Raw genomic sequence first — 22,446 nt, 5'->3', positions numbered from 1 at the left:
AACACATGTGCATAGCAACTCTTGCTATTGAAAGTGTCTACGCTCAATAACAGAATTTGGAAAATCACTTTTAAGTGTCAACTTTGGACGTTTAGAGTTTTTACCTCAGCCTTAGAAGCTTCTGGAAGGCCTTCGACGTTACAACTCTCAATGATTAAAAGTGTTAACGTGGAAAGAGGCAGGAAAATATATAAATAACAGTTGAGAGTACAGATTTGGGATCTTTTGTCATTTTTTTATTTTCATTTGTTTTAACTTCCTAAGAAAGCTAGAGAGAGATTGATGGTGACTTTCAAGTTTCATTTCTAGAGGAATCAAGGTGAAGATTAGATTTTTGAAGATGTTCTTCTGCTCTTTGTTTTCTTCTTTTTTTGCTTCTCCTTCTCCATTTGTAATGTTGTTCTAAACTTTTTTTTGTTAGGGATCTATGGATCCAAATTTTATATTATGATGTAATTTTAGATCAGAACCTTGAGATTTTAATTTAATTGAGTATTTGATTCCATTTTTAATGCAATTGTTAGACTGATCATTCATTCAATTGAACTTAGAAGAATCTTCATTAATGAAAATTGAGTTTATTTTTCATATCTGAATCATATGCCTAAGTTATTGACACCTTAGGAATAAGTTATCATAATCTAGTAATCCTATAATTTTCAGAACTTAATGCAATATTTGATTGAATTTCACCTAAGGAATTAGGGTGGTTTAATTAGGTATTAGGATCAACAAGACAATGGATTGTCCTTCGGTTAAATAAGTGAAATTAATTATCAATCAATTAAAATTTTTAAGAGTCCAGAATATTATTACATTGGAATTGAAAATCTGGTGAAATGATTCCTAACTATTTTTCATATAGCATTTTTAATATAAAATTCGTATTCTGTTTTACAACACATTTGTTATTTTCTACTGTTCTTATTTCTTATTTTTACATATTACAAATCTTCCAAATGAATTGTGTGCTCAACTAATTGTCAAATTGTGAAGTGGTAATTAAAAATATAGATCTGTTTGATACTTGGGACTCATATTGATTTCTAAATTTTATTAGTTGCCACAACTATCTAGTACACTTACTAGTTAGTAAATTTTACGCAAAGTACATTGGTGTATTCTAAGCGTGAACAAGTTTTTAGCATCGTTGTTAGGGATCTTTATTTTTTAATATCATTAGTAGCATGGAGACAACTAGATTGAGCTTTTTATTTTTTGTTTTCTTTTAATTCTATTTTTATAGACTTAAAATTAGTATTAATTTTTTATAGTTTTCTGTGCACTATTGTTGTTTAGTTCTGTATAAACTCTGTAATATTTTAATGTGTTTAGTATAAATGTTTATATGCTAGTTTACTTTCTTAACTTCTTTTAGAATATTCTGCTAGTAGCATTTCTGCAAAATACTGTCTTTTGTTTTGATCATTTTTGTGTTTTTGTTTGTGCTTAGTTTTCTTGTGTTTTATGTGTAGGAAAAATAAAAACAAATTTGCTCTTGTGTTTGATCAGAATATAGACAAAACTTTAAGAAGGCTGAAAAATGAATTAAAAGGAGAAAATTCAGCAAGTAAAGAGCAATAATTAGAGTCTACATCTTCTACTCCTAAATCCGAAGAACTTTAAATTCCTTCTCCTACACCACCAACACTTTAAGAAGTAAGAATGGTTGAACAGAACAGGCTGAGAACTTTAAGGACTTATGTTGTACCTGACATACATGGATACAATTCCTCTATAGTCAGACCAACAATATAGGCCAACCATTTTGAAATAAAACTAGCTTTACTTCACTTAGTTCATCAAGATCAATTTTCTGGTTCAATTTCTGATGACCCTAACTTACATATTTCTAAATTTTTGCAGCTTTGTGACACAATTAGGATGAATGGAGTTAGCGAGGATGCAGTTAGATTAAGATTATTTTTATTTTCTTTAAGAGACAAAGTTAAATGATGCCTGCAAGCTGATGAATCCATATTTTGACTGATATTTTAGCATAATTCTAACACAAATGATAAGAAAAATATATAAAGAAAGCAGAAAAACTTAGAAAAAGAGAAGGAATTGAATTTTGTTTACATATGTAGTTATTTTAGCAATTGTGAAATTTTTGCTTAGGAATTAAGTTTTTAATCTTGTTTTTGTAGGAATAAATTGAGCAAGGATCATATTCATGGAAGTTTGATGACAAGGAAGAGGAAAGAAGCAAGTCTGGACTCCAAAAACTCAAGAATAAGAAATTGCAGACTGGGCGTGATCACTATTGTCAGTGAAAGTGATCACTTCAGAGCTCAAAGAAGAAGTGAAGTCTGGGCGTTACCACTTTTATCATTAAAAGTGATAGTTCCAGAGAGGCAAAATATCAGGAAAGCTCTGCGTAACCACTATTGTCATCAAAAGTGATCGTTCCAGAGAGTCTTCAACTTGGCGAACTGCGCGTAGTCACTTTTATCAGAAAAAGTGATAACGCGCAACTACCTTGGCTCTGCGTTGTCACTTTTATCATCCAGAGTGATAGTTCCAGAGAGTTCTCAATATCAGAAAAATGCGCGTGGCCACTATTTCTGGGAAAAGTGTTAACACGCAACCAAAAACTCTCTGCGTAACTACTATTTCTCATAAAAGTGATAACGTGAAAATCTGGGAAATTTTATAAATACCAGAAGCGATCCGGAAAAAAGGGATTCTGTTCATTTTCAGTTTTTTTAGTTAGTTTCTGGTTAGAGGAAGTGAGAGAGATGAGTGGGGATTCAGATCTTGGAGCTTCACGAAGAGGAATTGGAGTGGAGCAAGCTTCCATGGCGTTTCTGAGTTTCTTCTTCTCTTCTTCTCTTTCTTTTTCTTCTTCTGCTGCCATGGCTGTGTAATTCGTTCATAGTTAGGGATTGTAGATCTGAAATGAACATGTTGAATTGATTTGGATCTGGATTTCAAGCTTTGGAATAGATTGAGTGATTGATTCTGAACTTCACGTGTGAATTGAATGGAAATTTGATTAACTAAATCCAGAGGAACCTTTGTCAATGGAAATTGAATTTGTTCTTCAGATCTGAACCAATCACCGAGATTTTAGTTTTCTTAGGAATAAGGAACTTTGATCTTGCAATATTTTGGTTTCTTACACTTAAAGCAACATTGAATTGAATTAGATCTAAGGAATTAGAATGGTTTAATTGAATGTTAGGTTCACTGAGTTAAGGAATTAACCTCTGAATAGTATAAAGTGAAACTGATTGTCATTCTTTCCAATTGCTTGTTAATTCAGAACTTTATTGATTAAACATTGGAATTTTGGTGAAGCAATTCTCTAGCTATAGTTTCTCCCTCTGTTATCACATAACTGTGTGTTCATTGTCTTGTTTTCTGCAAGTTCATTTTACTTTTAATTGTTCCAGTTTGCTACTGTTATATGTTACAAATCTCATTCCAAAATTCGTATGGCTCAAATGGTTATAATTCTGTGAAGTGGTACTTGAAACCTAAATTCCCTGTGGAGACGATATTTGGATCTTAAATTTACTTATCACTTGCTGCAATCCTAGTGCACTTGCTAGTATAGATTGCTAACATCACAAGCTTAACCACAAGGGAGCATAACTACTTGGACAAACCTTGTCAATAAATTTCTTACCAAGTATTTTCCTCCATCTAAGGCTACCAAACTAAGAGGAGAGATCACATTATTTGTACAACAAGAAGGAAAATCTTTATATGAAGCTTGGGAAAGATATAAGGAGCTCGTAAGGAAGTGTCCACACCATTGCATACTGGAATGGATGTAGCTAAAAACTTTCTACAATGGAATGAGTCTAGCCACTAGAACCATGGTTGAAGCAGCTACAGGAGGATCTTTAAATACCAAATCTTTAGAGGAAGCTCAGAGAATCATTGAAATGATGGCCTCATCAATGTACCAAAATTCTAATGCAAGACATTCTACAAGGAACAATGGATATGAAGCTAAAATTCTTGAGACTTTTCTTGCGCAGAACCAGCTACAAAACTAAAAATTTTCAAAGCAAATTGCTACATTAACTCAGCAAATAAGCAATCTCCAAGTTAGTCCTATTCCAAATATTCAACTTGCTTGTGATTTTTATGAAGGAAATCATGCCAATTATGCATTTGATGCACCTACAACTGAACCACAAGAGTAAATCAATTATATAGGAAATTTTCAGAGGCAACAACCAATGTTCCCACTTGATTTTCAGTATCCCAATAGCAGAAATCAGCAATACTATAATTGGAATTCTCAAAATTATGCTGTAAAGAATTCTAATTCTGCTATTCCTTTTTCTAGTGCATGTCCAACAACTCAACAACCATTTTTTTAAGGGAACCCAGTCACTTAACCTCAAAGAAATTCAAAGTTTTCCAAACCAATGACTGAGAGAATGAGTGAAATGGAGGAAGCAGTGTTGCAGTTCATGAAAGTGACTCAAACAAGCTTCAAGCATCAAGAGTCTTCCATGAAAAAACTTGAAACTCAAATTGGATAGTTGGCTGAGCAACTATCTAGCAGAGATGAAGGGAGATTTCCTAGCAATACAGTGGTCAACCCAAATGAGCAATGTCAAGCTGTAATGACTAGGAGTGGAGCTATTGTAGGGAGTCCCAAACCTGCAGAAAAGAGAACAAATAATTCAGGCATGAAAGAGAAATTGAAATCTGATTTGGATGAAGGAAAATTTACTTTACTGAAGAGAGAAAGTTCAGAAAAAAAAAAAAAAAAAAGGTTTCTCCAAAGGCTATAAGAAAGACAAAGAGGCAACTACTTGAGAAAGCAAGTCAACTCATTGATAAAGTAAAATACAAGATGCTTTTCTATCCTTAAAGAGTGCAAAATCCTAGACAAGAAAAATAGTTTAAGAGGTTTTTAAATGTCTTTAAGAAACTTCAAATAAATATCCCTTTTGCTGAAGCACTTGAACAAATGCCCTCTTATGCCAAATTTATGAAGGAGCTATAATCTAAGAAAAGAAGACTTAAGAATGATAAAATAGTCCTTTTAATCAAGGAGTGCAATGCTATATTACAAAGGAAGCTCCCTCAAAAAATTAAAGGATCCATGTTCCTTTAGCATTCCATGCTCTATTGAAAATTGTACATTGGGAAAAGCTTTGTGTGATCTTAGGGCAAACATTAATCTCATGCCTCTTGCAATCATGAAAAGACTTGAAATAGAGGAAGTCAAGCCAACTAGTATCATTGTACAGCTTGCGAATAGATCTTTCACATATCCTTATGTTATTGTAGAAGATTTGTTAGTTAAGATTGACAAGTTTATTTTTCCTGCAAATTTCGTGATTTTAGACATAGAAGTAGATGTCGATATTATATTGATTTTGGGCAGACCATTCCTAGCCATGGGGAGAGCTTTAATTGATGTTCAAACGGGAGAAATTATGTTAAGAGTGCAGGACGAAAAGGTTATCTTTAATATTTTTGAAGCACTCAAGCATCTTAGTGATGATAGTACTTGCATGAGGATTGATTTTTTAGACTCTATTACTTTACCTCATTTTATTGATGATGCTAATGAAATTTCAATATTAAGGGAAATTATATTTACAGAGAATTCTTATGCTACTAAAAAGAAAGAAAATATTAATTAGAATATGTGCAGCAATTGGATACTTTGCCAATTGTCCCTTCTACAGAAAATCCAGCGAAGGAAGAATTGAAAAATGAAGCAAAAGAAGATAAGACTGAGAAATTTGAGATGAAACAACTGCCCTCTCACTTGAGATACTCTTTCTTATACCAACAACATGAAAATACAATGATTATTAGCAATGATCTTAAGGGAGAAAAGAAAGAAAAATTGTTGAGAATTCTTAGAGCTCATAAGTCAGCAATTAGCTGACATATTTCAAACTTGAAGGGCATCAACCCATTCTTTTGTAAGCATAGAATTCTGTTTGAAGAGCACTATAAACCAGTGGTACAGCCACAAAGAAAATTAAATCCAGCCATAAAAGAAGTAGTGAGAAAGGAAGTGATGAAACTTCTAGATGCAGGAATTATTTACTCTATTTCGAACAGCCAATGGGTTAGTCCAGTCCAAGTTATCCCTAAGAAAGGAGGGATGACCATTGTGCCTAATGAGAAAAACAAATTGATCCCTACAAGGATAGTAATAGGATGGCGTATGTGTATTGACTACAGAAAATTAAATGATATAACTAGAAAAGATCATTTTCTATTGCCATTTGTAGCCAAATGCTAACGAGGCTGGCTGGTCATGTGTTTTATTGTTTTTTTTTATGAATATTCTGGTTACAATCAAATAGTTATGGACCCTATAGATCAGGAGAAGACTGTGTTTACATGTTCCTTTGGAGTTTTTGCTTATAGAAAAATGTCCTTTGGGCTGTGCAATGCTTCAGCTACACTCCAAAGGTGTATGCTCTCTATTTATTCTAATCTAGTAGAGAAAATTATTGAAGTATTCATGATGATTTCTCTATTTTTTGAAATTCTTTTTATGACTGTCTAGCTAATTTGTTTACTATTTTGCAGAGGTGTCAAGACACAAATTTGGTTTTGAATTGGGAGAAATGACATTTCATGGTCCAAGAAGGCATTGTCCTTGGCCATAGAATTTCTAAAAAAGGAATAGAGGTGGATCAAGCAAAAATTGAAGTTATTAGTAAACTATCTCCACCAATTAATGTGAAAGGAGTTAGGAGTTTTTTAGGTCATGCTGGTTTTTATAGAAGGTTTATTAAGAATTTTTCAAAAATTGCAAAACCTCTTAGTGATTTGCTTGTGAAAGATGCTAATTTTGAGTTTGGTAACTATTGTTTGCATGCATTTTTTGTTTTGAAAGAGAAACTTATTTTGAACCTATTCTTGCAAAACTTTATTGGAATTTACTATTTGAATTAATGTGTGATACAAGTGATAGTACAGTAGGTGTTGTTTTAGGATAGAGAAAAGATAGGAAATTGCATGTTGTTTTAGGATAGAGAAAAGATAGGAAATTGCATGTGATTTATTATTCTAGCAAAGTTTTTAATTCTGCACAAGTAAATTATACAATTACTGAGAAAGAACTCCTTGCCATTGTGTTTACTTTTGATAAATTTATATCATATTTGATGGGATCAAAAGTTATAGTCTATACTGACCATTTTGCTCTCAAATATTTTCTTTCCAAACAGGATGTCAAGCCAAGATTATTAAGATGAATCTTATTGCTACAAAAGTTTGAATTGGAAATTAGAGATAAAAAGGAAAGGAAAATGGGGCAGCTAATTATCTGTTCAGACTTTCATTGGATGACTTAACCTCTAATTCCTTGGATGTTAATGAGGAATTTCCTGATGAAAGACTCTTAGCTGTAGAAGATATACCTTGGTTTGCTGACATAGCAAACTTTAAGGTCACTCAATTCCTTCCAAAGAGGCTAAGTTGGCAACAAATAAGTTTCCACATGACAGTAAATTCTATGTTTGGGAAGACCCTTGTTTGTTTAAAATTGGGGTGGATGATCTACTAAGAAGGTGTATCCCACAAATTGAACAAGCTAAAATATTGTGGCATTGTCGTAATTCAAAATATGAAGGCTACCATAGGAGTTCAAGAGCTGCTACAAAAGTCTTACAAGTAGGATTTTTCTAGCCTACACTCTTTAAAGATGCAAGAATTATGCTGAAAAGTTGTGACAAGTGCCAAAGGACAAGCAACATCTCTAGGAAGCATGAGCTTTGACAAATATTTTGAAAGTAGAATTGTTTGATGTTTGAGGAATTGACTTTATGGGACCTTTTCCTATGTCTTTCTCTTATGAATACATTCTTGTGGCAATTGATTATGTTTTCAAGTGGGTGGAAGCTATCCCAATAAGAACCAATCAAGCCAAAGTAGTGATCTCTTTTATTAAAAGAAATATCTTTGCTAGATTTGGAGTAGCTAGATTTTTAATTAATGATGGAGGTGCTCATTTTTGTAACAGGCATCTTGAATAAGTTCTAGCAAAGTATGGAGTGAAACATAGGGTGGCTACACCCTATCATCCACAAACAAGTGGATAAGTAGAAGTATCAAATAGAGAAATTATGTAAATTTTGGAAAAAGTAGTGAATAATTCAAGAAAAGACTGGTCAAAGAAATTGGATGACTCTCTATGAGCATATAAAACTGCCTTTAAGACTCCAATTGGTATATCACCATACCAATTAGTCTTTGGAAAGACATGTCACTTACCTGTTGAGCTGGAACATAAAGCTTATTGGGCCACCAAGTGGCTAAATTTTGACTTGGCCAATGCTGAAAAGAAAATACTACTATAGTTGTATGAGCTGGAGGAATTTAGGCAGCATACCTATGAAAATGCCAAGTTGTATAAGGAGAAAATCAAGAGAATCCATGATAAATTCATTTTAAGAAGAGAGCTCAAACCTTGACAGTTGGTTCTATTGTTCAATTCAAGACTGAAATTATTTCCAGGGAAGCTTAGATTAAAATGATCTGGACCTTTTTTTGTCAAGGATGTATCTCCCTATGGTGTAATCTTAATTTAGGATAAAAGACACATAGAGAGTTCAAGGTCAATGGCCAAAGACTGAAAGTTTATCATGGAGAGGCATTTACCAAGAACATGTATTGTATTAATTTGGTTTCTCAAGATTGAGAAACATGAGGCATCAAGCTAGTGATGTTAAAAGAGCATTTGTGAGAGGCAACTCACATTTCTAACCTTTTACACTTGTTAGAATTTTGTTTAGGAATTGTTAATTTTGGTTGATTTTGAATTTTAGAACTCTACATTCTTCTGCATATTTAATTTGATGTGGTGGTGAATTCTGATTTTTCATAGTAATGATGAAGTGCATTCTGAATTTCGAATTTGCAGGCTTTGATTCAAACAAGAAGGAATGAAACAAAGTGATGAAGTTGTATTTTAAAGGATGTTTATTAATTGAGTAACCACTTTGGGGAAAAAAAAAGTTGGGAGGTAGAATCTATTTTTCTGAGTTTGATCATTCAAGTTAACACTTTAAGTACTTAAAGTGAATACCTCATTGCTTAGGACTATGCCTTCTTACTTGAAGTTGACACTTTATGCACATAAAGTGCTTACGTAAAAGTTATTTCCCTCAAATTTCAAGTCCAATACTTGCACGTTAACACTTTCAGAACATAAAATGTTAACGCATAACTGCTATGCCTTGGGCGTTACTACTTTTAGCAGTGAAAGTTAGTATGCTCAACTGGGCATTACTACTCTAGTCACATGAAGTAGCTACGGGCAAGGGTATTTGAAGAATTGCTTGTGCGTTATTACTCTCACTTAAAGTGACTACGCACAAATGCTATACCCTGGGTGTTACTACTCTTATTAGTCAGAGTTATTATGCGCAAAGGTGTCTGAGGGAATATGAAGAATAAGTTTGCACATTCATACTTTAGTCACTTAAAATGACTACGCGCAACTGCGGATTGATACTTTGTGCACTTAAAGTTAATACACGCAACTGTGCATTATTACTTTTCCCATAAAAAGTTGTTACGTGCATGGGTATTTGTTGAAAACATGTAGAATGGCTCACGCGTTACCACTCTAGCAACCTAGAGTAGCTACGCGCAAAGGTAAGACCTTTTAAAATACTAACTCTCATCATATAGAGTGGTCACGTGCATTGCATACCTCTGTTAAATTATATTTTGGTATTAACTTTGAATACATAAAGTGACTACGCGCACATTGTATTTCATTTAAATTTTTCTAGCGTGTTTACTTTTCCTATTTAAAGTTTCTACCTAGTCTACGTAGCCATTTAAGGTTTTTAGAGTAATAACGTAGAACCTCAAACCCTTAAACCTCAAAACCCTAGCTTTGGAACTTTATTTTCCTGCTCATCTCTAATCATATTTTTATTGATTATTTGTTATTTCATCATCCGTGAGTAGGATTACATCACTTTTGCACTTCAATTCTAGATAATTCCTCCTCCAATTTCGAATTTTCTTATTAGGGTTCTTAAAGGAATGAATTGGGAAAAATTTGGGAACTAAAAATTAAGGTCAAATTCTAAAAAATTGTTGTTTCAAACGTATAATTGAAGGGTCATAAGGTTGATTCCATGCTATGTTTTGATTTAGATTTGACACTACATTAGGGTTTTTTGTATAAATATGTTGTTGTGTTTTGTGCTTATACATAGCTTAATTTCTAAGAATATCATTGTGAAATTCAGGCACTGGATTGATAAAAATCAATTGAAATATGTTTTACATATTTTTGAAATAATTTTTTATCAATTAAATGTGCAGAAGGGATTTTCATAGTGAATTTTGAGAGTACTAATGTGAATTTTGGTCCTGAAAATACTTGATCATAATCTTCTGAAAATACTTATTCTGCACTTGCACATTGCTGAAAATTGATGATTTGTACTTATTTATGAATTGTTGATGATGCACACAGTCTTAGGACAACATATTCTCTGTGTTTTGAGTTAGAAAAAGTTCTAAATTTGCTAAAATATTTCTGCAATACTGATAAGTCTAGAAACTCATTCTTTCCATGTTTAATTTTTTATTTCAGGTGAAATATGGCAAGTACACCAAGAGGAACTCAAAGATCAAAGAGAGGCAGGTTTATCGGTTCTTCTTCAAGGCCTATTCCTAACCATGATCAGGAGTATTGCACATGAAAGTTACTTCAAAGCCAATATCTTGAAGAGGAAGATTGTCAATGACAGAAATTTTGACTTAAAGGAAGGAGAACATCTTGAGTTCTCTGAACAAATTCAGAAATGAGGTTGTGAAGTCTTCACATCTCTAGCTAGAAAAGGGTCTAAGGAAATAACTCAAGAGTTTTATGCCAATGCAATAAGGACCAAAGGAGAGCATCTACTATACAACCACACTGCTATTAGAGGCACAATAGTGAACTTTTTTGTTGAGAACATTAATAAAGTGCTGAAGATTGCTATTGAAAAGAAAGATGGACAGTAGGATTTTTCTGATTTTGGGAAGTACATGGACAAGGATTACACTGAAATCCTTCATAGGATTGGATCAGGATTTCTAATTTTTGTTGTTTTCTTTAAAAATTTAGTCTTGTATAATTTTAGTAATTAGGACCTTTGTTTTCTACAATTTTTAGTTAGTTATTTTGCAATTGTTCAGAATATTTTGGATACTTTCAATTGTAATACAATGCAATTTTATTTCTTTATATTTTTGCAGTTTTAATTACCTTATTTTTTTGAGTAATTTATAGAAAATTTGATGTTAACCATGTCTTCATCACACAGTACTCAAGCACATGGATTTTGACACTTGCACAAGCTGCCATGAAAAGGGGTGAATTCTATACCTTTTATTTCATGAGTTTAGCTTCACAAGTGCTGATAAATTTCCAGAAAAACACAAAAATATTAGATTAGATCATGACCTAACTTTTATGCTTACACTAAATATGATTGACATTTCTATGAATTTTCATTTTCTTTTAAATTTCATAAGTTATTTTTCTTATTCTCACATTATTGTCACACTTGTAATTTATAAAATAAGGTAGCTTTGCACTTGTGAATATAGTTTTGAAAAAGTGGACTGAGTTTTATTTTTGACATTATTACTCTAAATTCCTTGGTGAGACTTGAGCCTCATGCATAGCATTCTTGATGTGTGATAATTGATCTCATATTTTGCTGCACCTCTAGAACTTGCTTTGTTTTTTTATTTTATTAACTTTGTAAATTACAGATTTCACATACATGATGGAGGCCTTCTTTGATTATGCCTAGATAGCCTAAACGAACCTCCATTTATGTTTGAGAATCCTAGTCAACCCTTTTGAGCTTTAGCCTTTTCTTTGGTAAAACTTTAACATAAGCCTTACTGAAAAACCATGAGACCTATCCAAATTAGAAAGCAGCACTTTGAGTTTAATCAAAGATGAATTTTAAAACCAAGTTTGGGATGACATATGGTTTTGCATTGCTTGAGGATAAGTAAAGTTCTAAGTTTGGGGTAAGGACAACAGCAAAATTCTAAAATATTTGAAAAGAAAAATGAAAAGCAGAGTGTTAAAAAGAAGAAATAAAAGTGTGAAAAAAAAAGAAAAGAATTGAAAAAGAAAATTCTGCATAATTGATGCATTAATAGTTCTTTAAATGCTGCAAAAATTCTAAAAATTTTATGCAGATTTGGATTAATGAGAAAGAGAATGCAATCTCAAATTAAAGTTTAATTTTCATCTACTTGAATTACATCTTTTCTGTTTAGAAGTAACCACATTGTTTCCCTAGTTAATTAAACACCTACCTGTCCTTTAACTTCAATTTCACCTAAAAAAGTCTTATTGATATGTGATTTGTTGTATCTTTACAGAGGAGATTGAAAATATTTGCAAGCCTATGGTAGAGTGTGGTAAATATGATGAATTTGAGAGCAAACACTGAACCTAAACACTATTGAGTGATGAGGGAAACACTATTTGTGAGCTGTGATCATGTTTCTCAATTTTGCTCACAAGAAACTTTGTTGAATTACATGAACTCATATGACAAGCTTTTGTTAATAATGTGATTAATTCAGTGTGATTGTTATGGTAATTGAATGGATGAATAACTTGATTGAAATTTAAAAGATCAGAAAACATAGAACTAGAAATTGGAAAATTATGAAGAAAGTCAGTTTGCTGATTGATTTTTTGTCTAGTGAATCAATTTTTTTCCCCTTTATTTGATTTGATTTGCTTGAGAACAAGCAAAATTCTAAGTTTTGAGTTGTTATAAATCTACATTTTACTACATTTCTAACTTAGTTTTTGTAAGTAAATAAGTTGTAAAATATTAAATAAACTTGAAAATACCATAAAAATTGCATTGATATTCACAATTGTGTAAATATTTTGAAATTTTAAATTTTATCTGGAATAATTATGCTTAAAAAGACTTACTTTTGTGCAAAAACTTGAGCTAGAGACTTTAAAGTTGAGATTTAATTGAAGAATATTAAGAATCAAGTGATTTATGCTGGGCGTAGCAAATTTGGATACATAGAATTAACACTTTAAAGAAGAAAAATCATGAAGATCAATTGCGTAACAACTCTAAGTGTTGAAAGTTATCACTCCAGCAACAGAATTTATGAAGGGACTTGCGCGTAAACATTTTTCCTAGTGAGAGTATCAATGCCCAAGGCTAATTCACATAGAAAGCCTGCGCGTAGCAACTCTTGATACTGAAAGTAGCTATGCACAAGGTTAAAACACATAACAGACTTATGCGTAACAACTCTGGGCAGTGAAAGTACCAAAGCATAGTTGTGCGTAACCACTCTAGCTATTGAAAGTAGTTACACGTAAGGCAAATTCATACATAACACATGCGCGTAGCAACTCTTGCTACTAAAAGTGTCTATGTGCAATAACAAAATTTGGAAAATCACTTTTAAGTGTCAACTTTGGATGTTTAGAGTTCTTACTTCAGCCTTAGATGCTTCTGGAAGACTTTCCATGTTACAACTCTCAGTGATTAAAGTGTTAATGTGGAAAGAAGCGGAAAAAATTATAAATAGCATTTGAGAGTTTAGATTTGGGATCTTTTGTCATTTTTTCATTTTCATTCGTTTTAACTTCTTAGGAAAGCTAGAGAGAGAGAGAGAGAGAGAGAAAGATTGAAGATGACTTTCAAGCTTCATTTTTAGAGAAATCAGGGTGAAGATTAAATTTTTAAAGATCTTCTTCTTCTCTTGCTTCTCCTTCTCTATTTGTAATGTTATTTTAAACTTTTTTTTGTTAGGAATCTATGGATCTAGATTTGATATTGTGATGTAAATTTAGATCTAGACTTTGAGATTTTAATTGAATTGAGTATTTGATTATGTTTTTAATGCAATTGTTAGACTGATCATTTATTCAATTGAACTTAGAGGAATCTTCATCAATGAAAATTGAGTTTATTTCTCATATATGAATCATATGCCTAGGTTATTGATCCCTTAGAAATAAGTGATCATAATCTAGTAATCCTATAATTTTCAAAACATAATGCAATATTTGATTGAACTACACCTAAGAAATTAGGGTAGTTTAATTAGGTATTAGGATCAATAAGGCAAGGGATTGTCCTTTAGTTAAATAAGTAAAATTAATTATCAATCAATTAAAATTCTGAAGAGCCTAGAACATTATTACATTGCAATTGAAAATCTAGTGCAGTGATTCTTAACTATTTTTCACATAGTATTTTTAATACAAAATTTGTATTTTGTTTTACAGCACATTTGTTACTTTTTATTATTCTTATTTCTTATTTTTACATGTTACAAATCTTTCAAATGAATTGTGTGGCTCAACTAATTGTCAAATTGTGAAGTGGTAATTGAAAATATAGATCCATGTGGATGCTCATATTGATTTCCAAATTTTATTATTTGCTACAACTATTTAGTATACTTGCTAGTTAGTAAATTTTACACAAAGCACATTGTTGTATTCTAAGCGTGAACAATATACAGTGATTAATTACATCAGCTAGATTATTATTAATGTCAATTTTTTAAAAAGTCTATCAATAAAGGACTACCTAAGCTTGTCATAAGCTTTCTCTAAGTCTAATTTAATGATCATATAGTTATTCTTTCCTTTAAGTTTAGAAAAAGAATGAACTAATTCTTGCAATACTAGAACATTATCAATACCCTTCCTCCAAAGGACAAAGCTAGTTTGATTACTAAAAATCAAGTGAGGAAGAGTATCTATAATCCTATTAGCAATTATCTTAGTTACTATTTTATAACTCACATTACAAAGGAAAATTAATATGTACTAATTAATATACTTGGGTTTCTCAGTCTTGGAAATCAAAGTAATTGCAGTCTCATTAACATCCTTTATATTAATGGGATTAGCCAAAATATTATTAACAAATTTTATAAAAAAAAAAGGGGCTAAAGTACTCCATTGATTCTTAAAGAAAAGAGCATGCAGTCCATCATGACCTAGGGATTTAAAATTCCTTATGCTAAACAAGGCAGCCTAATATTATCCCTAGAAACCTTGGCATCAATAACTCTATTTGAATCCCTTAGGAGAGAAAAGGCAGTTGTAGTTCTAAACTCTGGACCATTAGGACAAAGATCAAAATAAATATCCCTGAAGTAATTTAACGCTAAAGATTTTAGCTTAATAACATCAAATTCCTATTAATTCAAATTATTTTGCAGAGCTTTAATGGACCTCTTTTTCCTATGAATAATAGCAGCTTCGTGGAAAATTTTGGTGTTCTTATCTCCTAATTTAATTCAGTTTGATTTATAATGGTGGAACCAATAGGATTCCTCAAGATCCAAAATCTTTTGGTACTTCTACCAGAGAGTTTTAAGAAGATTATTAAGATAAGGATTAAACTACTGGCCTAATTTCTTATAATTACCTCCCATTTTATTAAATATATGACGTTTTAACGAAAAATATTATCAAAGACATCTTTATTCCAGCTAGATATATTGGCTCTAAATTTGTTAATATTATCATACCAGTAATGAGAGGGAATCCAAGAGTTTTTAACCTGGTTACTAAAATCTAGGTGAGATATCCAATGAGCTAAAAATTTGAAATTATTCCAATTAGTTAAATCTTTATTCCTTTTCTTTTATTTTTAGCCAAAGTCCTACATGATCATATTTAAGGATAGGAATGTGGAACACTAAGCTATTAGGAAAAGTTAGGTTCCAATTGTCATTAATAACAACCCTATCAATTCTTTCAAGTTTCCTCGACTCCAAGTAAAAGGGTTTCCTCTGAAACCTAAATCAAACAGATTACATTGATTTAGGTAGTCAGCAAATTTGTTTATTTGGTAAATGTTAGCTTTATTACCACCAATTTTTTCACTATTATAAAAGATAGTATTAAAATCCTAGTAAGGCACCAGAGCAAATTAATTTATTTACTCTGATCAACTAATTTCTTCCAACAATCAATGTTAAGTTTGTTTATAGGGCTGACATAGATAGAAAAAAGAATCCAATCCTCCTTATCAGGATTCATAATTTTCATATGAATGACAAATCTGGATTTGGAAAGAACAAAAGCCTTAACAGTATCCGTATTCCAAAGGCACCAAATGCCTTATGAAAACCCAATAGCATCTACTTTCTCACACCCATCAAGATTGATTTTCTTAATAACTTTATCAGTTTTTTCCTTACTAATTCTAGGTTCAAATAGAGCAATAAAGTCTAACTTATAAATACGAATTAGGTCATTGACTAATCTAGCAAAAGACTTACTACATGTACCCCTACAATTCTAGAAAAAATAATTTAGAAGACCAGTTTTGAGAATTTAAAAATTGAAAGGCAATTTTTTTTGTTTCATCTATATCCATAAAAAGTATGGTATCAGTAAGTTTTTTAGGGGGATCATAATCTAAATAAGAACCAAAGTCCCAACAGTTATTATTATTTATACTTAAAAATTCTTGAATAGATCCAATTTCAGAATATTTTTTATTAGCCTTATTTTGCATAATTTTCATAAGAGAGAAAATTTCTTTATCATTATTCCTAGCATTACTTGTATCAGTGTCCCTCGGTTTAAAACTATCTAATTTCCAAATGGATCAAATTCTAAATTTCCTCATTACCTTTTCTAGTTTTAATAGTAGCTTTGGATTAGACAATCTTTTTAGGAATATTTGGGTTAATAGGTTTTGACACATTCTTTCCTATGGGTTTAGACTTACCTGAGCTTCTTGTATTTCTTGCATCCCAATAATTTGTTATTTGATTTCCTATTAATGGATTGGATCAGAATTTGACTCTTGAGTTGTCCTTTCCTCAGTTTCCCCCCATACATTAAACCTAGATCCAAATTGATTATCTTTTCCTTTTACAGATTGGACTGAATATTCAAGATTCTTTATAGGTCTAGGTTTCTTCCTAACAAGTTTCTTGGCAAGCATCCATGGTCCAAAATTACCCTTATGCTCACCCCCTCCTTCCTTTAAGCTAGATTAGGTATTTCTTTCTATATTATCTTTTAAGGACACATTCATTTCATCCTTATCAACTGCATACTCAATGAACTCAGAGTCAGAATGCTTTTGTTCTTGATTATTAATAGTATTTTCTGTGCAGGTTTCCATTCTATGACCATATCTACCACAATTAAAGCAAATAAGATGCAGACCCTCATATTTTATCATGAATTCATGCCCTAGCACTTTAAAAGAAGGAACCAATTTTTTGTTCAAATCTAACTCAACACATATCCTAACAAATTTCCCTCTAGAAACTAAAGATGTATGTGGATCAATTTTAAGCATTATTCCTAAGCAAGCCCCTACTTGCCACAGAAACTTTTCATTATAATCCTAGTAGCAATTTTTTTAAGACTATAATCCCTAGGTTTGAATAGAGGCCTCCACCTCTGAACTAGTAAGTAGTGATCTAATATTAGCCATGACCTTCAAATAAAACAACCTTTTAATCATCCAAACTTTCAAATTTAACAAGGTAAAAATCATTATTTAGATCTAGAACTTGTATGTTGCCATTTTTCCCCCACAGAGTCCCTAAATTCTAACTAAGAAAGTTCAAGCTAATGGATTTTCCTAAAATCTTAACTATTAGTGTAAACATTCAAGGTGAGCACCATTGCTCATAATCCTCTAGAGAGATTCTAATTTCAAGACATAAATCTTGGAATCTTCACTCTCTGAGGAAATATTAAGCTCCTCTAGGACCGCATTTATTTCTTTTGAAGCAAAAACTTTATCCTTATACGACATGCAAATCGAAGAGCTAGAGTTAGAAGGAACCTGATTTGGAGGAGAAGAATAGTGAGGATCTTCCTGCATACATTGATTCGACTCTTCATGAGTAATCGCGGCTTCCATTTTAACCTTCTTTTTACTTCGAGTCATTAGATATCCCTCTTTTGTATATCTTTTCTCTATTTTCACCCTTGCTAAGAAGACTTCTTATTGAAGCCAAGAGGACTGAGGGCGACAATCCTAGTGAAATCCGGTGCGCGCCTTTGAGAGTACCCCAAAGTTGAAGTAGTGCTAAGAAAAAAGAAGATAGGGTTAAGGAAACCTTTAGTGAAAAGAGGAAAATGACCTTCTCTCTCTTTGCAATTCAAGAAATGTTATTTTGGAGTGCATCTCGAGATAGCATTGTCAGGAAATAAAATTTCATGTTTATGTTAATTTTTAGTCTTTAAAACATGTTTTAAATATATAAAATAATATTTTTTATTAAAATATAATATGTAGTATAGTTTAATTTTTTTATGTAAAAAAAATTAAATAAAAACCTTTCACTTTTAATTATTTAAAATTAATTGAAAAGATTAAGATTACTGTTTTTTTTTAGGTGGTGTAATTCTAGACACACTTTCCGATATAAATTCAATGGTCAAAATAATTTAATACAAAAGTTATGGATCACTTTGAGGGACAAGAAGTTATTTAATGCAACGATGAAAATCAATTCTCAACCTCTAATGAAAAGACCCTTAATTATTGCCTAATAGCTTGTTTAGATTAGATAACTCTATTGGCACACTTTACAAAACAAATTATGTGAGAATCAAAAAATTTTCAAAGAACAAAGATACGTTACCGACACAATCAGGTCATATCTATAAAAAAATATAAATAATTTAAAAATAAAACTTAATATATATATATATATATATATATTATTCCTAATTTATAATTAAAGTTCTATTTAACAATTCATGCAATAAAATTTACACATATGCTTAATGTAAAACTTCAACTTCAATTAAATAATGCTAAAAGTATAGTAGTTTAATTACATTGGAAAAGGTCACAATATGATCGTATATGGGAAAAAAAAGTGTCACAAAGTTTTAGTAATCTCGAAAAAGTGAACTATATGGAGAGGGAAAGCATGCTGGTGCTACAGTGAGAATTTGTCTAAATGTTAGAGGTGTGGGAATATTTGAGGGATGATTATTGTGTTATTGAGTTAGTTTGGTACATTTATAGAGAAACACAATGTCATCAATTTCATATCTAAGCATTCTGTTGAAAAGTATAGAAGAGGAGGAAAGAAAGAAAAAGTTTAAAAGATAAAAGAAGAAAAGGGGGAAAAAGATTAAACTCTTTTTTTAAAAAAATTATATTTATATTTTTTATTATTTTTTAAAATTTTTCATTCTAATGACTAACATTTTCTAAAATATTTCTTGTTATTATTTTTTCTTTAAGATTAACATCATATTTTTTTAAAATATTCTTTTTACTATTTTACTTATTTAATAATCAAATTGAAAAAAAAATGATAGATCAAATTAAATATATTTTTTAAATTACATTCACCTCATTCAAATATGTTAAGTAAGCAAAATAAATAAATATTTATTATTAATCATGTACTAAAAAATATATTTGATAATTATATCCAAGATATTAACAACAACTGAAAAAGTGCTTCCAGTTCAACACATTAGCAAATGAAAAATTATAGTAGTTGACAATGATTACTAGCGCTTCTTGGTGTCTTTAGGTCCAAGTTCTGATTTTGATTTCGCTTTTGTCTTCTTTTGCTTAATGACTAAGGAACGTGTGCAAAACTCGTCTCTATCCACTGAAACTCCTTAAAGTGACTTATAGGACTCAAAGGAAGGGTTCTCCTCCGCTTTCTTCCCTCCTGACGGTTCTTGGTGCCTTTGGAACTAAGTTCTGACTAGAACATAATCATAACTTAAAGAATATTTTATATAAGTTATGTTTCCTTTAAAGCCTTTAACATGAAGGAAGAACTTTTTTTCTAGCAATTGATTTGCTTATTGTGTTTTGAGCTGCTTCCTCTTCATGCAACTACACCAACAAAAAAAAAACACAAATACTTACTATTAATGTACTAAAAAATGTATACTAATTATATCTTTAACCAAATAATAGTATAGCTTGCAAAATGAAAAAAGAAGTTTAAAATAATAAAAATTTGATTATAAACAAAAGTAAAAAATAAATAAATAAAGGATCTTGAAGAACTAACTTGACTGAACATCATTTTTATTAACAAATTTTTTTAGTTATCTTTCAGGGATTTAAATAATCTTCTACGGTTTTTAAATTTGTCAAGAAGATATAAAAATACATGAATAAAATATTTTGACAAATTTGAGAGATAAAAATTTGAAATTGTTTCACAAATGAATATAAAAGTTATTTTAATAAGAAATATTTTCAAAAAATACAAATACTCATCTAATCAGCTACTTTAATCTTTTTTGTATGAGATTTTGTTGTACCTTGCTGATCTTAAAATATAGTGACAAAACTCATAAAAAGGTGATATGACAACTTAAAATATTATCACGTATAATTCAAGTAATGCTCTATGTACCTAAATGCTTTTTGATTCCTATATCTCATAAAACATAGTGTAATAAAGGATAAAAGACAAGAAAGGTAGAATGGAAGAGAAAAAAAGGAAGCACTATATGATCAAACTAGTCTCTCTATGATAAGTCTGTAATTTAGCCCTATTTTATAACCTATATATTCATATTTGACCTTTATTTTATTTGGAGTTTACATTAATTTATATATTAATTATACCGTTTAATATAAAGATGTCACAAGTGAACTTTGGGTATATTTTTGGCCCAAATTGACGAAAAATTAGAGTTTTGCGGCAGTCAGCACGCTCAGACCCTTTCAACAAGTACGGGGTACTTCGAGTTTATGCACGGTCGTGCTTAAGGCCTTGCACGGCCATGTTCATCTGTGAAAAGCCCAATTTTAAAGAGTTTTTAGGATTTTCAAACCACATAAAAAGGGAGACCTGAGGCATCGAAAGAGACATTGTTTTATATCTTGACTTTTGCTCTAGGATGCATCTTTCATTTCGTCTCTCTTGCATGGGATTTTTTATACACTCTTGGTAGGACTTGAAGCTTCGAGCGATCATACTTGAAGGTCAGGAACTCATCTCATTCTAGTTTATTTTTCTCTATGGCTTTGTTTACGACTATTTTAGTTCTTTTCTTTAGCATGAGTAACTAAGTTCATAGTTAGGGCTATGAGAACTATTGTTTATAATTTATGGGATTTTGATGTTTGAATCTAAATTTGATTTTTGTTCTATGATTAGATTTTATCCTATTGTACTTCTCTCTTAATCCTAATTAATTATATCCTCAAGCAATCGTATCTTGATTAATTAATAGATCTATAGGATAAAATGAGACAAAAGATTAGGTGGACCAAATTAATTTTTCTCTTCTAATCGTTATTAAATTAACAAGTTTTATAGATTCCTTATACTTTCTTAAATTGATGTCTTGCATGACCATTGGGGATGTTAATTTAGAGAAAAGTATATTAATATTGCATGACCATTGGGTATTAATAGTATTCATATGAATGATTGGTAATCACAAGGAAATCAGATTTAGAGTTAAACAGAAAAATAACATAAAAGATTGAATGAGAAAACCTATAAGCTTAGGTTCCTCTCTGATAAGTTTAATCAAGACATACATTGTATTCCTTACTCTTAATTTTATAGTTGATTTTATAAATTCTTGTTTAAATTAATCTTATATCTTTGAAACTTAAATAATTGAATTAAGAAATTCTTAATAATTGAAAACCAATTCTTGTGGGATGATATTTTAAAAACTTAATTTAAGAAATCTTTATTACTTCTCAATGGGTACATTTACCCTCCGAACACTTTACATATAACATAAAATCATGTGTCAAAAATTTACCAAAACAAATAATAGTATGATTTTACACGCACATACATGTGAAATATTTTAACAGATGTGTGTAAATTAAAAAATACTTACCATTTTTAATTTTAAAAAATATAAGAAAGGTAAAAAAAATAGATATTCATTTATAATAAATCATACTGTCTATATTTATTATATTCAATTCAAAATACTCAAATTATTGTTATTATTTACTTAAAATATCAATAAACTCCTAACACATCGTGGAGAAACAACAATTTCACTTAAGTCGATGGTAAATCATAAATCACAATCTCCATTTGTTGAGACCATCGCACATTCTAACTTATCACTTTGTATAGATCTAATATTACTAAACGTTATAGAATTTTTATTCTGTAACATATAATAATCCAAGCATTATGGATAAATCTTATCAAAATCGATCGTGTCAAAGGCAATAGTAAAACTGGAAGATTCACAAGCATATTCATTTCAGTTGTTCATAAATAATTAGCATAATTAAAATTTAAATATGTAACCATATAGCAGCTATTCACACATAATATATTCATCCATAACTAAACCAACCACTTATTATTTATTTATTTTGATCAAAAAGCTTATAAGTTACGAACTAAATTGTATTTTATTTTTAACTCAATCATAATTAATTCCAAGAATCGCTGATTAAAATTAACATTAAGAAAGTTCTTTTAAAATGAAATGACCCACCATTTAAGCAT

The 22,446-nt window shown here is 30.7% G+C and overlaps 1 non-coding gene across 1 annotated transcript; it reads right to left on the bottom strand.

Annotated features, from left to right (window-relative positions):
• Positions 1-3,662: 3,662 nt before the first annotated feature.
• Positions 3,663-3,769, bottom strand: LOC113856757. Its single transcript, XR_003502990.1, has one exon. It is a non-coding gene; the product is annotated as a small nucleolar RNA R71 (small nucleolar RNA).
• Between the last annotated feature and the right edge of the window lie 18,677 nt (positions 3,770-22,446).

This window comes from Abrus precatorius, unplaced genomic scaffold (genome assembly GCF_003935025.1).
Source record: "Abrus precatorius isolate BTA unplaced genomic scaffold, Abrus_2018 Scaffold11, whole genome shotgun sequence".
Lineage (NCBI taxonomy): Eukaryota > Viridiplantae > Streptophyta > Magnoliopsida > Fabales > Fabaceae > Abrus > Abrus precatorius.
Note: the sequence above shows the minus strand (reverse complement) of the source record. Positions and strands in the feature narration are given on the sequence as shown.